Here is a 14617-nt window from a genome sequence, read left to right on the forward strand (position 1 = left end):
GATGGGGAGAAAGGTGGGAATTAGAAGAAATTGTCCAATGTCAAAATGCATTTTCTTCAGTTCAGAATGTGTGAGAAAGGAACAGATCCACAATGCAGACTAAGGAGTCATCTTGCTCCAGAGCCAAAGAAATTGCTAACTCAGTAAAACACTGCCTTTGATGCTCTTGCTTGAGAGGCTTTCTTTTTTAAATGGAGGGTAATTAATTATCATCATCCACTCTTACTTAGTAATAATCCTTTTATGGGCACTTAGGCATTCCAGATGCATGTTGTTGTCTAATAGAGAGGCTAGAAGGAAGTGGTTCTTGGGTGGATGAAAATTGTATCCCTGGAGAGCTTCTGCCTTGGGGCACATTCTCCCTAAGACTCAATGACTCACCAGCCCTATGTTGTTTTGGAAGCTAGAGCTTTTCCTTGAGACCTGTGGAATCTTGAGTCCATACGTAGAAGGTGGACTGTGGGAGTGACAGAGTGGACATAAGCATGATCCCATTCTTGACCAAGAGGCAGAAGGACACTCTGGGGAGTCCGGTGGTAGCGCAGCGGGTTAAGCTCATGTAGCACAAAGTGCAAGGACTGGCCTAAGGATCCTGGTTCGAGCCCCCGGCTCCCCACCTGTAGGGGAGTCACTTCACAAGCGGTGAAGCAGGTCTGCAGGTGTCTGTCTTTCTCTCCCCCTCACTGTCTTCCCCTCCTTTCTCTATTTATCTCTGTCCTATCCAACAACGACGAAAACAAGAATAACTACAACAATAAAACAACAAGGGCAACAAAAAGGAATAAATAAATAAATATTAAAAAAGAAGGACACTATGAGAACTCTGCATATTATTGAAGAGTCACCCAAGATATGTCAACCTCAGTTGGTTCTCTGTTATACCTGATCATCAAAGGGCACATCATTGAGAGAGCACTGAATCCTAACCACTAGACCACCAGGGAAGGGCACATCATTGAACTGAGTAGGTTGGGTTTACCAGTCTCACAAACTGTGTGTTCCATAAGCTTTTATTCCTGAACTTACTTAGCTGTTCATGAGAATGATTGAGTTCAGCCAGTAGCTGCAAGGAATAGAGCTCTTCAAGGACAGTTGCAGTATAAACTGTCATGGTTGACTTCTTGAGGAGTACATGCCTTGAAGTAGTGCAGCAGAAATTTGACCTTGGGCTTTTCTCTGGATAATTTCTGGCTGAGAGATTGTTCTCTCTTATAAAGATGGATGGTGACTCAGCAGAAAAAGAAGATGGGGCTGACATTTAGAGAATTTTTGAATTGGTATTACACTTGGATGAGAAAAAACACTTCTTCAGTGTTTTCTTTTACTTTTCTTTTTGAGAGGGAGAGAGAGAGAGAATGTGCAGCATTGAAGCTACTTCAATGAGGTTAAGGTGGGTTGAGGTGGGGGCTGGTCTCAAACCTTGGTCATGCACTTGTTAAAGCAGTACACTATCCAGGTGAGTTATTTTCCAGCCTGTTTTCTTTGCCTCTTTCTTTCTTTCTTTCTTTCTTTCTTTCTTTCTTTCTTTCTTCCTCAATTTTATTTTTATTTGTATTTGTGCCAGGAGGGCTGTTATTGGGGCTCCGTGCCTGCACAACTTCACCATGCCCTGTAGCCACACCCCACCTTGCCTTCTTTATTTTTTGCTTGTTTCCTTTTCTGTCTCCTTCCTCTCTTCTCTTTAGTTCTTCTCTTCTTTTTATTTTTTTCCCTTTATTTCCTGCTTCCTTCCATTTTGTCTGTTTGTTTTTGCTTCCAGGGTTATTGCTAGGGCTTGGTGCCAGGACTGTTCTGCTGTTCCTGATGACCTTTTTTTAAATTTCATTTTATTGGATAGAGCAGAGAGAAATTGACAGGGGAGGGCGAAGCAGAGAGAGGGGGAAGAAGATAGACACCTGCAGACCTACTTTATAGCTTGTGAAGTGTCCCCCTTGCCTGTTCCTTGCTCTTAGTACTATGTGTGCTTAAATGAGTGCACTACCAAACAACTGCCCCATTCTTTTTATTTCTACTTTTTCTTTTTATGCTTCTTCTTTGATAGAAGTGAGAGGCAAAGAACAATAGAACATGAGAGAGAGAGAGAGAGAGAGAGAGAGAGAGAGAGAGATAGGAGACAGAAATAGAAACACCTGCAGCACTGCTTTACAACTCCCTAAACTTCTCCTCTGCACTTGGGACATGAGGCTTGAGCCCTGGTTCTCATGCAGGGTGATGTGTGCTCTGCATGGAGAGTAACACCTTCTCCCCATCTGTGTTTTCCTATTAATTATCACCACAACTCTTTGAGGTCATACAACTCAATTTAAAGACAGTAGAATTGAGATTCAGAGATGTTAACAATGCTCAAATCCACAAGATCAAAACTTAGTTGACACCAGATTCTGGCCTTTTCCACTCTGGAGAATGTTCTGTTAGGCAGAAAAATAAAAAGTGTGGAAGAGAAGGAAGCCAGATTTATCCTCCCTGCCCTTTCTTTCTGTCTTGCCCCCTCTGCTCTCGTTCTTTCCCCTAAATAGAATCTATCCTGAGAGGTCATAATGGCAAGATGGTAGGGCTCACCTCCAATTCCACCCTGAATACCTTCCCCCTTTCTATACCCCTCCTCTTGCTGTGCACAGGGGCCTGATGATCTCCCAGTCACTGCCCAACCCAGGGCTTCTCTCTGGTTCCTAGAATTATCCAGCTCCTGGTGACAGGGGAATCAGAGGAGGAGCATGGGCTCCAGACCGTGTCTGGTACCCATCTGGGGAGATAAAGTGCCTTGCCCTTTCTGAGTTCCAGGAGCACTGAGAAGATGAAATTCCAGAGATAAAGTTCCCTCCCAAGGGCTTTGCCCTTGATGGAGCCTGCTGTTTCCAGTCTGTAGAGGGAGGGAGGCAGGAGGAGGGGCCTTTTATAGGCAGTGTGTTGGAAGCTGCTTTCTTCTTCAGGACAGCCCAGCAACCACATCATAGGGCCCACTTCTGGAAAGTACTGCTGATCCCCCCCACCCTGCCATTCAAAATAGTTTCCCACCTGAGATGATAAGAGAAATAATAGTGAAGGTGTACATCAGTGTTGAATCGACAGAAAGCAGTTTAGTTTGTGTCTGTTGCAATTTCTGTGAGGACAGACAGAGATGGGAAAGGTGATGGTGGTGGTAGTGGTGTATGTGTGTGTGTGAGAAAGAGATGCTGAACCAAGTTACAGATGCTACTATGATTTCATCTTCAACTCCTTGGGATGACCTCACCAATGTGTCCTGGGACCTCACCTCCCCAGAGCCCTACCTCACTAAGGAAAGATAAAAACATGCTGGGAGGTATGGATTGACCTGCCAATGCCCATGTTCAGCAGAGAAGCAGTTATAGAAAACAGAACTTCTACATACTGCACCCCAAAAAGAAATTTGGTCCATACTCCCAGGGGGGTAAATAGGGTAAAATGACCAGAGGGCTCTGAATTCCAACTCATCAGGACTCAGAGAGAGAAGAGGAAAAAGAAAAGAAAAAAAAATCTACCTGTGAAAGCTGATAAAGTAGAAAACTGTTACCTTGACATTAATAGTAGATTTATTTACAAATAAAAAAATAGTGAGCACTGAAAAAAGTATACATCAAAGCAGAAAGAAAAAAACACAAAGGTTGAGAGGTCACTGAAGTCAGACATCAAGGAGAACTTCCATCCTGAGAGCTGTGACAGGTGCTGGGGTCATAATGGAGGAACAGAGGGCCATTTTAAATACTGGCTCCCTTGCTACCTGAAAATGGAATGTTCTTATTTGACAGGTTACTGGGGGGGCCCTCTGGGGACACTATTACCCATTAATTTATATAGAAGAAAATTTGAGCTTTCACCACTCCCCCCAATAACCTACCAAATCATATCAAGTAGTAACATTAGAGTTTCAGAGAATAAGGGAAAGCTGTTAAGATTTCAGTTTAGGGGAGAGCTAGAGGAAAGAGATGCAATTGAGAGATAAGTTTTGAGGAAGTTGACTTAATGTGACATCAAGGAAGGTACCAGAGTTAGAACTGTGGTTGTCAGAAACAGCACCTGGAGCCCTGTGCACTCAGGACCTCCCTTTGTCACTACAGCACTGGCCCTATCTCCTAAACAGATCTCTCAGGGCTAAACCATTCCTGGGTCAGAGAGGCAAATCCATACCCCATGCACATAATATGCTTTTAAACCTCTTAGGTTCTTGTGCTTTATAATTTCAAGAATCCAGGATGCTCATGATCACCTCACTAGAAACCATTTATAGAAGCACTTCTTTTTTTTTTTTTTCCTCCTCCAGGGTTATTGCACTTCTTGTCCACAGCCCTGACCTGAGAGCTCCAGAGCCCAGGGCACACCTAGTCCTGCCTCTTACTGTGATCCATTTCCTGGAGGGCACTTGCAAACCTGATCCTATTTATTCTCCACAAGCAGTCAGCTTAGGGAAGAAACCAAGAAAATCTAGGAAGGAGTGTCAGGGTCCAGACCAGAGCATCCTAATTCTACAGCCTGTGATTTTTTTTTTTCATCTGTAGACAGATGCTTCTCTTAAGAATCCACCCATCACATAATGGGGTTCCTATCTGATCACCTTCTGTTTTGATTTTCATTATTTATTTAAAATATTGGAGGGGGTTAAAGGTTTACAGTTCAGTTGTTGACACAAAGATACAATCCTTCATTTCCCTGTGACAAGTGTCTAGAAGACACTTGCACCCCCAGCCTGAGTCCTTTTCCCCATTCTTCACCAGAAACCCATAACCCTTCCACCACACCCTTTCCCCTCCTCTTCTGAGAGAGAGACACAGAGAGAGACAGACAGAAAAAGAAAGATCTGCAACACTGATACACCACTAATAAAGCTTCCCCTGTTTGTGGGGACATGGGGCTTGAACCTGGATCCTTACACATGGTTAACATGCAGTCAACCAGGTGCACCACCACTCATGCCATGGCCATCTTTTAAACCCACAATATGTGTTAGAATTTTGCATCAGGTGCTCGCTTCAGCAGCACATATACTAAAATTAGAACAATACAGAGAAGATTAGCATGGCCCCTGCACAAGGATGACACGCAAATTCATGAAGGGTTCCATATTTTTGCATTATTGGCTTACCAGAGGAAGAAAGAGAGGGAGGGGAAAAAAAGCACTCTTCAGGACATATTAGCTGAGACTTCTCTAATCTAGACAACATAAAAGACATAAAGGCTCAAGAAGCCCAGAGGGTCCCAAACAGAATTAACCCAGACATAAAGACACCAAGACACATCATATTTAGTATGGAGAGGAATAAGGATAAAGAAAGGATCCTGAAGGCTGCAAGAGAAAAACAAAGAGTCACCTACAGAGGAAAACCCATAAGATTAGCAGCAGACTTCTCCACACAAACACTACAGGCCAGAAGAGAATGGCAAGATATCTGTTGAGTGCTCAATGAGAAAGGCTTTCAAGCAAGAATACTGTATCCTGATAGACTTTCATTCAGACTAGATGGAGGCATCAAAACCTTCTCAGACAAGCAAAAGTTGAAAAAATCAATTATCACCAAGCCTGCCCTGAAAGAAGTTCTGAAAGGTCTCCTATAAACAGTCAGACCACTATAAATAGGCCATAGTTCAGAACACTCTAAATATCTACAAGAATGGTGTTAAAATATCTTCAATCTTTGATATCATTAAATGCCAATGGCCTGAATTCACCTATTAAAAGGCACAGAGTAGGAAAATAGATCAGAAAACACAACCCAACAATATGCTGTCTACAGGAACCCCACCTAACTCAACAAGACAAACACAGACTCTCAAAGTCAAAGGATGGATAACTATCATACAAAAAAGGGCACAAATAGCTATTCACATACCTGCCATGATAGACTTTAAGATAAATAAAATTTAAAAAGATAGGGATGGGACTACTTAATGCTCAGTGGATCAGTCAATCAAGAGGACTTAACAATTATTAACATCTATGCACCCAATGAGAAACCATCTAAATACATCAAACATCTACTGAAAGAGCTAAAGCAATATATTACTAGCAACACAGTAATAGTAAGCGTCTTCAACACCCCACTCTCTCAACTTGACAGATATCCAGGCAGGAAATCAATAAAGAAATGAAGGAGGTAAATGAGGAGATAGATAAACTAGAACTACTGGGCATTTTTAGAGTCATTCACCCCAAGAAACTGGAATACACATTCTACTCAAGTCCATATGGGTCATTCTCAAGGATAGATAATATGTTAGGCCACAAAGACAGCATCAGCAAATTCAAGAACATTGAAATCATCCCAAGCATCTTCTCAAACCACAGTGGAATTAAACTAACACTTAACAATCAACAAAAGATTAGTACTATTCCCAAAATTTTGAAGCTCAACAGTACACTACTTAACAACTACTGGGTTAAAGAGGAAATAAAGGAAGAAATAAAGGAAGAAATCAAAATGTTTTGAGAGTTCAATAAAAATGAAGACAGAAGCTATCAAAATATTTGGGACACAGCTAAGGCAGTACTGAGAGGGAAGTTCATAGCCATACAAGAACACATTAGGAAACAAGAAAAAGCACAAGTAAACAACCTGATTGCACATCTTAAAGACCTAGGAGAAGAATTACAAAGGAACCCTAAAGCAACCAGAAGGAGAGAAATCACTAAAGTTAGGGCAGAAATCAATAACATTGAAAATAAGAAAACCATACAAAAGATCAATGAAAGTAAAGATTAGTTCTTCGAAAGAGTGAACAAAATTGACAAGCCTTTAGCTAGATTCACAAAACAAAAAAGGGAGAAGACCCAAATAAATCGGATCATAAATGAAAGAGATGTCACAACAGACACAGCAGAAATTCAGCATATTATGCAAGAATTCTATGAACAACTCTATGCCACCAAGCTAGAGAACCTGGGAGAAATGGACAGTTTCCTAGATACCTACGAACTCCCAAAATTCGTAAAGAGGAAATAGATAATGTGAATAGGCCCATCAAAGCTAATGAAATTGAAATAGTTATCAAAAACTTTCCCAAGAATAGAAGTCCTGGACCAGATGGTTTTACAAATGAATTCTACAAAAACTTCAAAGATGAACTAATACTTATACTTTCAAAAATCTTCCAGAAGACTGAAGACACTGGAATACTCCCTTCCAACTTCTAAGAACCCAACATCACTTTAATACCAAAAGTAGACAGGGAAACAACCAAAAAAAAAAAAACTACAGACCAATATATCTGATGAACATACATGCTAAAATATTGAACAATATTCTAGCCAACCGGATATAGCAGTATATTAAAAAGATTGTTCATCATGACCAAGTGGGGTTTGTCCCTGGGATGCAAGGTTGGTTTAATATACGTAAATCAGTCAACATGATCCACCGCATCAATTAAAGAAAGACCAAAAACCACATGGTCAATATATAGATGCAGAGAAGGCCTTTGACAAAACCCAGCATCCCTTTATGATAAAAAAAAAAAAAAACTACAAAAGATGGGAATAGATGGAAAATTCCTGAAGATAGTGTAGTCTATATATAGCAAACCTACAGCCAATATCATACTCAGTGGTGAAAAACTGGAAGCATTTCACCTCAGATCAGGTACTAGACAGGGCTGCCCACTATCACCACTACTATTTAACATAGTGTTGGAAGTTCTTGCCATAGCAATCAGGCAGGAGCAAGGAATTAAAGGGATACAGATTGGAGGAGAAATCAAACTATCCCTATTTGCAGATGACATGATAGTATACATAGAAAAACCTAAGAAATCCAGCAAGAAGCTTTTGGAAATCATCAGGCAATATAGTACGATGTCAGTCTACAAAATTAACATTCAACAGTAAGTGGCATTCATCTATGCAAACACTAAGTTAGAAGAAGATGAAAGCTAGAAATCAATTCTTTTTACTATAGCAACAAAAACAATAAAGTATCTAGGGATATACCTAACCAAAGAAGTGAAAGACTTGTATACTGAAAATTATGAGTCACTACTCAAGGAAATAGAAAAAGACACAAGGAAGTGGAAAGATATTCCATGTTCATGGGTTGGAAGAATTTTAACAGCATCAAAATGAATATATTACCCAGAGCTTTATACAAATTTAATGCTATCCCCATCAAGATCCCAAACACATTTTTAGGAGAATAGAAAAAATGCTAAAAATGTTTATCTGGAACCAGAAAAGACCTAGAGTTGCCAAAACAATCTTAAGAAGAAAGAACAGAACTGGAGGCATCACACTCCCAGATCTCAAATGGTATTATAGGGCCATTGTCATCAAAACTGCTTGGTACTGCAACATGAGTAGACATACTGACCAGTAGAATAGAACTGAGAGCCCAGAAGTAAGCCTATGGACATCTAATCTTTGACAAAGGTGTCCAGACTATTGAATGGGGAAAGTAGAGTCTGTTCAACAAATAGTGTTGGAAAAAATTGATTGAAATATGCAGAAGAATGAAACTGAACCACTATATTTCACCAAATACAAAAGTAAATTCCAAGTGGATCAAGGACTTGGATGTTAGACCAGAAACTATCAGATTCTTAGAGGAAAATATTGGCAGAACTCTTTTCCGCATAAATTTTAAAGACATCATCAATGAAATGAATCCAATTACAAAGAAGACTAAGGCAAGTATAAACCTATGGGACTACATCAAATTACCAAGCATCTACACAGCAAAAGAAACCACTACCCAAACCAAGAGACCCCTCACAGAATGGGAGAAGATCTGTACATGCCATGCATCAGATAAGAGTTTAATAACCAGAAAATATAAAGAACTTGCCAAACTCAACAAGACAACAAATAACCCCATCCAAAAGTGGGGAGAGGACATGGACAGAATATTCACCACAGAGGAGATCCAAAAGGCCGAGAAACACATGAAAAAATGCTTCAAGTCTTTGATTGTCAGAGAAATGCAAATCAAGACAACAATGAGATATCACTTCACTCCTGTGAGAATGTCATACATCAGAAAAGCTAGCAGCAGCAAATGCTGGAGAGGTTGTGGGGTCAAAGGAACCCTCCTGCACTGCTGGTGGGAATATCACTTGGTCTAACCTCTGTGGAGAACAGTCTGGAGAACTCTCAGAAGGCTAGAAATGGACCTACCCTATGATCCTGCAATTCCTCTCCTGGGGATATATCCTAAGGAACCCAACATATCCATCCAGAAAGATCTGTGTACACATATGTTCGTGGCAGCACAATTTGTAATAGCCAAAACCTGGAAGCAACCCAGGTGTCCAACAACAGATGAGTGGCTGAGCAAGTTATTGTTTATATACACAATGGAATACTACTCAGCTATAAAAAATAGTGACTTCACCGTTTTCAGCTGATCTTGGATGGACCTTGAAAAATTCATGTTGAGTGAAATAAGTCAGAAACAGAAGGGTGAATATGGGATGATCTCACTCTCAGGCAGAATTTGAAAAACGAGATCAGAAGAGAAAACACAAGTAGAACCTGAACTGGAATTGGCATGTTGCACCAAAATAAAAGTCTCTGGGGTGGGTGAGTGGGAGAATACAGGTCCAAGAAGGATGACAGAGGACCTAGTGGGGGTTGTATTGTTATATGGAAAACTGGCAAATGTTATGCATGTACAAACTATTATATTTACTGTCGAATGTAAAACATTAATTCCCCAAGAAATATATTTTTAAAAAAAGACTTCTGCACCACGGCCAGTCTCTGGTGCACCCAGTTGAGAACGCATGTTACCGTGCTACAAGGAGCCAGGTTTAAATGTCCCTGGTCCCCACCTGCTTGGCGGAAGCTTCATAAGTGGTAAACCAATGCTGCAGGTATCTCTTTTCCTCTTTCTCTCTATTAATAAAACTGCTCTTATTAAACATCAAAAATAATTCTGCGTCAGTAATTGAGTGGGTTGAGCACTTCAGGTCCAGAGGTGCACCACTGGCAAAGTACATGACATATTATTTGGTTTCTTACTTTTTTTTAAAATGAAATAATCAGAAATGGCTGCGATGGAGGAATTGTGGGTCCTTATTTGCCTGGAGATAGACTCTTCCCTATTCCCAGGGCAGTATAGTGGAGGGTAGGCATGTCAGGAGAGAAGAGTAGATGGAACATCAGGAAGCCAGCTGAGGGGAAGTCTAAAACCCCTGCCACATTAGCTTTGGTTCTGAGTCGGATTCAGCCCATTTAGTCCAGCTCTTGCACTTTGTAGCCAAGAATGCTGAGACCCCAAAGGAGGAATGACTTCTATAGACCTGCATTTTCCAACATGAAACAACCACTAGCCATACAGGGAAATTTAAACTAAATTAAGCTAGATCAATATATTCACTTCCACAGTTGCTCTGTAGCTACACATGCCAGTGGCTCTGTTTTAATGCAGATCTAGAGAGCATTTGTATGATTCCAGAGGGTTCTCTTGGACATTGCTACTCTACAGTTGCAGCTAACTAGTTAGGGAGGTATCCTTCTCTTTCATTGAGTGGACCCTGGATTTTTCCCTGAGGAGGCTGTAGTGAGACGGAAGTTCCAACCAAGCAGAGTTTGCTGCTGCTTTTTGCCTTTGGACTAGAGGACTTTCTAATTCACTTGCAAACACCACCTGATCTGCTGCTAAAGGAAGTTGAGGGCTTGGGTTGCAGAGTGGAGGAGTGAAGGATCCTGGGGTTCCTGCTAGGAATGGGGATATTCCAGAAATTAAACTTAATTAGCAGCATTATGGAGGAGAGCTTCAGAGTGGGAATGTGCCCCTTGCCAGGGAGGGAAGCTCCCAGTATTCTCACTGTTGTACTGACAATTGTATCACTATAGTGTTATTCTCTTGGCTACAGTCCCCTTGCTCTGTATCTGGGCAGCTCTATGCTATTGCCTGCCATCTTGGACAGGAGTCAAAGGCAGCCTGTTCTCTCTGCTGGTCTTGGATCTTCCAGACACCAGCCTCCACCCTACCTGCCCATTCCTGTTTTCTGCAGAGCAGGGAGAAGCCATCAGAACACTTCCATTCCACTTCCAGGTGCCACCATGGCCTCTGTGGTTCCAGTCCCATGCAAAGGCCTGGTGTTCAGAGGCTCCAGTCTTGACTTGTGGCCCCAGCTCTACTTGGAACTCTGTGAGTGAAGGGCGACCAAGTTGGCTTCATTTTTTTGGGATTCTGTTTCTCAGCTACAAAATGGAGCTAGGGTGATTGGATTTTGTACTTTTCAGACATCACACAAATCTCCCAGGGGCACTTGCTGTTCTGTAGATGTGTGTGTGTGTGTGTGTGTGTGTGTGTGTGTGTGTGCGCGCGCGCGTGCACGCAAGTTTAATAAGTGCCTGGGGGATGCTTCTGCTGCTCTGGAATGGCTAGGATTCAGTGCTGTTCTGTAGAACTTTCTGTTTTAAATTAATTAATTAAACCAGGTTTGTACCCTCCAACCCCCTCTTTAGAACTTTCTGTGCTAGTTATGTCCTGTGTTTGAACTTTCCTGTAGGGTGGCCACGAGCTGCTACAACTATGAAGTGTGGCTATTGAGTCAGAGGAACCAACTCTCATTTAATTTTATTTATTTTACATTTCTTATTTTTTAAATATTTATTTATTCCCTTTTGTTGCCCTTGTTTTATCATTGTAGTTATTGATGTCGTCGTTGTTGGATAGGACAGAGAGAAATGCAGAGAGGAGGGGAAGACAGAGGGGGAGAGAAAGATAGACACCTGCAGACCCACTTCACTGCCTGTGAAGCAACTCCCTTGCAGGTGGGGAGCCGGGGGCTCCAACCAGGATCCTTACATTGGTCCTTGTGCTTTGCGCCACCTGCGCTTAACCTGCTGCACTACTGCCTGGTTCCCTTATTTTACATTTCTATGTGTGGCAAGTAACTGGCTACCATCATGCTCACCATGGATAATTACTAAGATTCACCAGTGATGAGCTGAATTTAAATTGGCTATTTAATCTTTGAGAACCTAAGCTGATGAAAAAATATAAAGGGTTATAAAGAGGCATCATGATGTTTGGTACAGAAGACTTTCATACCTGAGACACTGAGGTTTTAGGTTCACTTCCAAGCACCACCATCAGACAGAGATGAGCAGTATTCTGATCTCTCAGTGAACAAATATATATATATATATATATATATATATATATATATATATATATATACATATATATGACAACATCTCCACATTTCCTGTTTTGCAGTATTATTGGTGTGCGTGAGGGGGTATGGTAAGTTCAAAATAATTTGTAGCTTGTACAAATGTCTCTTTATTATAACTATATATCATTCTGTTATTATTTATTTTAAGTATTTTATTTATTTGTATAGATACAGAGAGAAATTTAGGGTGAACGGGGGTGGTAGAGAGAGAGAGAGAGACATGGAGATGCCTGCAGCACTACTTCACCACTTGTGAAACTCCCCTCTGCAGATGGGGACCAGGGACTTAAACCCAAGTCCTTGCTCACTGTAACATGTGCTTTTACCTGCTCATAACTAGGTGTACCACTACCAAGTCTTCTATTATTTTATTTTTAAAGTTCTTTATTGGAGGGTTAATGGTTTGCAATTGAGAGTAAAATACATTATTTTGTACATGCATAACATTTCCCAGTTTTCCAAATAACAATTCAACCCCCACTAGGTCTTCCTCTGCCATCATGTTCCAGGACCTGAGCCTCTTACCCCAGAGGTTTTTACTTTGGTGCAATACACCAACTCCAGTTGAAATTCTGCTTTGCGTTTTATTTTTATGATTGCAGCTGTTGCTGCTGTTATTATTGAGACAAGAAATAATCAGACTGTAATGCAGTCAGAAAAGTGTCTGTTTGAGAACAAGAGTTGGGGGCCGGCTGGTGGTGCACCAGGCTAAGTGCACATTTAAGAATGGCAAGGACCTGTGAAAGGATAGCGGTTCGAGTCCCTGGCTACCCACCTGCAAGGAGGTTGCTTCACAATCGGTGAAGCAGGTCTGCAGGTGTTTATCTTTCTCTCTCCCTCTCTATCTTCCCTTCCCTCTCAATTTCTCTCTGTCTTATCAAAAAATAAATTAAAATGGCCATAGAAGCAGTGGATTTGTAGTGCAGGCCCTGAGCCCCAGCAATAACCCTGGAGGCAAAGAGAGGGGGGGAGGGAGGGGGAAAAAGAGCAGGAGTCTAGGGGGTACCTGGTTGAGTGCACCCACTACAATGCACCAGGACCCAGGTTCAATCCCCACCTATGGGGGGAAGCTTCACATGTGGTGAAACAGTCCTGCACATGTCTCTCTCTCTCCCTCTCCTTCCTTCTCAATTTCTTTCCGTCTCTAGCTAAAATCAATAAATAAAATTAATTATAATTAAAGCGAGAACAAGAGTTGTGGCTGCGGTTCATGACCAAGGGAACACCCCAAACTGTAGACTTGCTGGGGGCCGTGGCAGAGGGGAGTATTAAAGAACACTGTCAAGAGGGACAGTGGTCTGAGCTCAAGCCATTTGTTGCTCCACTACTTCTTATTATTGGTTCTTAAGTCCTTCTGTCTGTCTTTGGTTGGTTGAGGATGTCTTCAGACAGAAGGCTGTAGTGGGAGGGGGTTGTCTGTTGTGATAATCAGCAGGTGGCTCCTGTTTCTCTGTTGTCACCAGTCACTGCCTGAGAATTTACCTCAGATCTCAGCCTAGCAGGGAGGTGCCTGGTGGTGTGTGCTGGACTCATACAGACTCCACATTCTCATTTTAGTACAGAGTGAAAGGAAGCACCAGGACATTGGAGTCAGGTAGACTGAAAATAATCCTTCACTTCCAGCACTTGCTAGCTCTGCCTTCGGTTGCATCAGAGCCTCCAGCTTTTCCTTTCTGCATTGCAAATGCTGTCTCTCACAAGATATCTGAGAGAATAATGGGAGTAAAGCTTAAGAAGTGACTATGCACTGCCTGGACACAGTGCTTAGTTCTGATTAAAATGGTACAGTGGAGCCACCCTGGACTGATGGGGCTGAAGTTCAAATCCAGTTTCTAGCACTTATTAGGTGTGTAAATTTGAGCTAGTTGTTTTACCTGTCTTTGCCTCAGTCATATCATCTTTCAAATGAAGATCATCATTCTTGGCACAGAAGTTTTAGCCATTCATTAATTCTTGCCACTCAAGTCAGATGACTTCAGCTTTCTCTTTATGTAACCAATTCTGTGCTCAGTGCTTAAGGAAAATGGCAAAGAAAAGCGGAAACGTCTATCTCAGCCCCTAGCCTAGTCAACCTTCACAAAAAATCTTATAGAGTCCTGTGGAGATATTTGATGCTGTGAGAATCTTAACTGGTGGCCGTAGGACACTCTGGAGAGGAGGAACGGGAAGTGGGTGCTAAACTGGAGTTAGAAAGTTTGGACATGATGTCAAGTCATAAATGATCTATTCATTAAAAGAGACACAGCTTGTAAAGAGTCCAACACAGTTTGTACCCCAGGGACTCCACATATGTTAGGTCAGTATATGGCCATCTCCTGTCCCCTCCCTTGCATGGAACATTGGGTAGCACCTGACACTGACAGGAAACAGAGGAATCCAGCCCCTGTGCCAAAGCTTCTAGTTAGCTGATCAGTCCAGCTTTTGTGCAGCTTAGAATCTGAAGTTATTCCCTTTCCAGTATGAAAGAATTCAACAACAGAACAGG

At 41.7% G+C, this 14617-nt stretch overlaps 1 long non-coding RNA gene and 1 other non-coding gene across 4 annotated transcripts in view; both read left to right on the plus strand.

The window, feature by feature from the left end:
- The window catches only part of LOC132539390 (uncharacterized), a 363563-nt gene that overhangs the window by 160205 nt on the left and 188741 nt on the right, over positions 1 to 14617 (plus strand). The gene's annotated exons all lie outside the window — the stretch shown is intronic.
- On the plus strand, positions 4977 to 5083 carry LOC132539582 (U6 spliceosomal RNA). Its single transcript, XR_009550923.1, has one exon. It is a non-coding gene; the product is annotated as a U6 spliceosomal RNA (small nuclear RNA).

Source organism: Erinaceus europaeus, chromosome 7 (assembly GCF_950295315.1).
Source record: "Erinaceus europaeus chromosome 7, mEriEur2.1, whole genome shotgun sequence".
Classification (NCBI taxonomy): Eukaryota; Metazoa; Chordata; class Mammalia; order Eulipotyphla; family Erinaceidae; genus Erinaceus; species Erinaceus europaeus.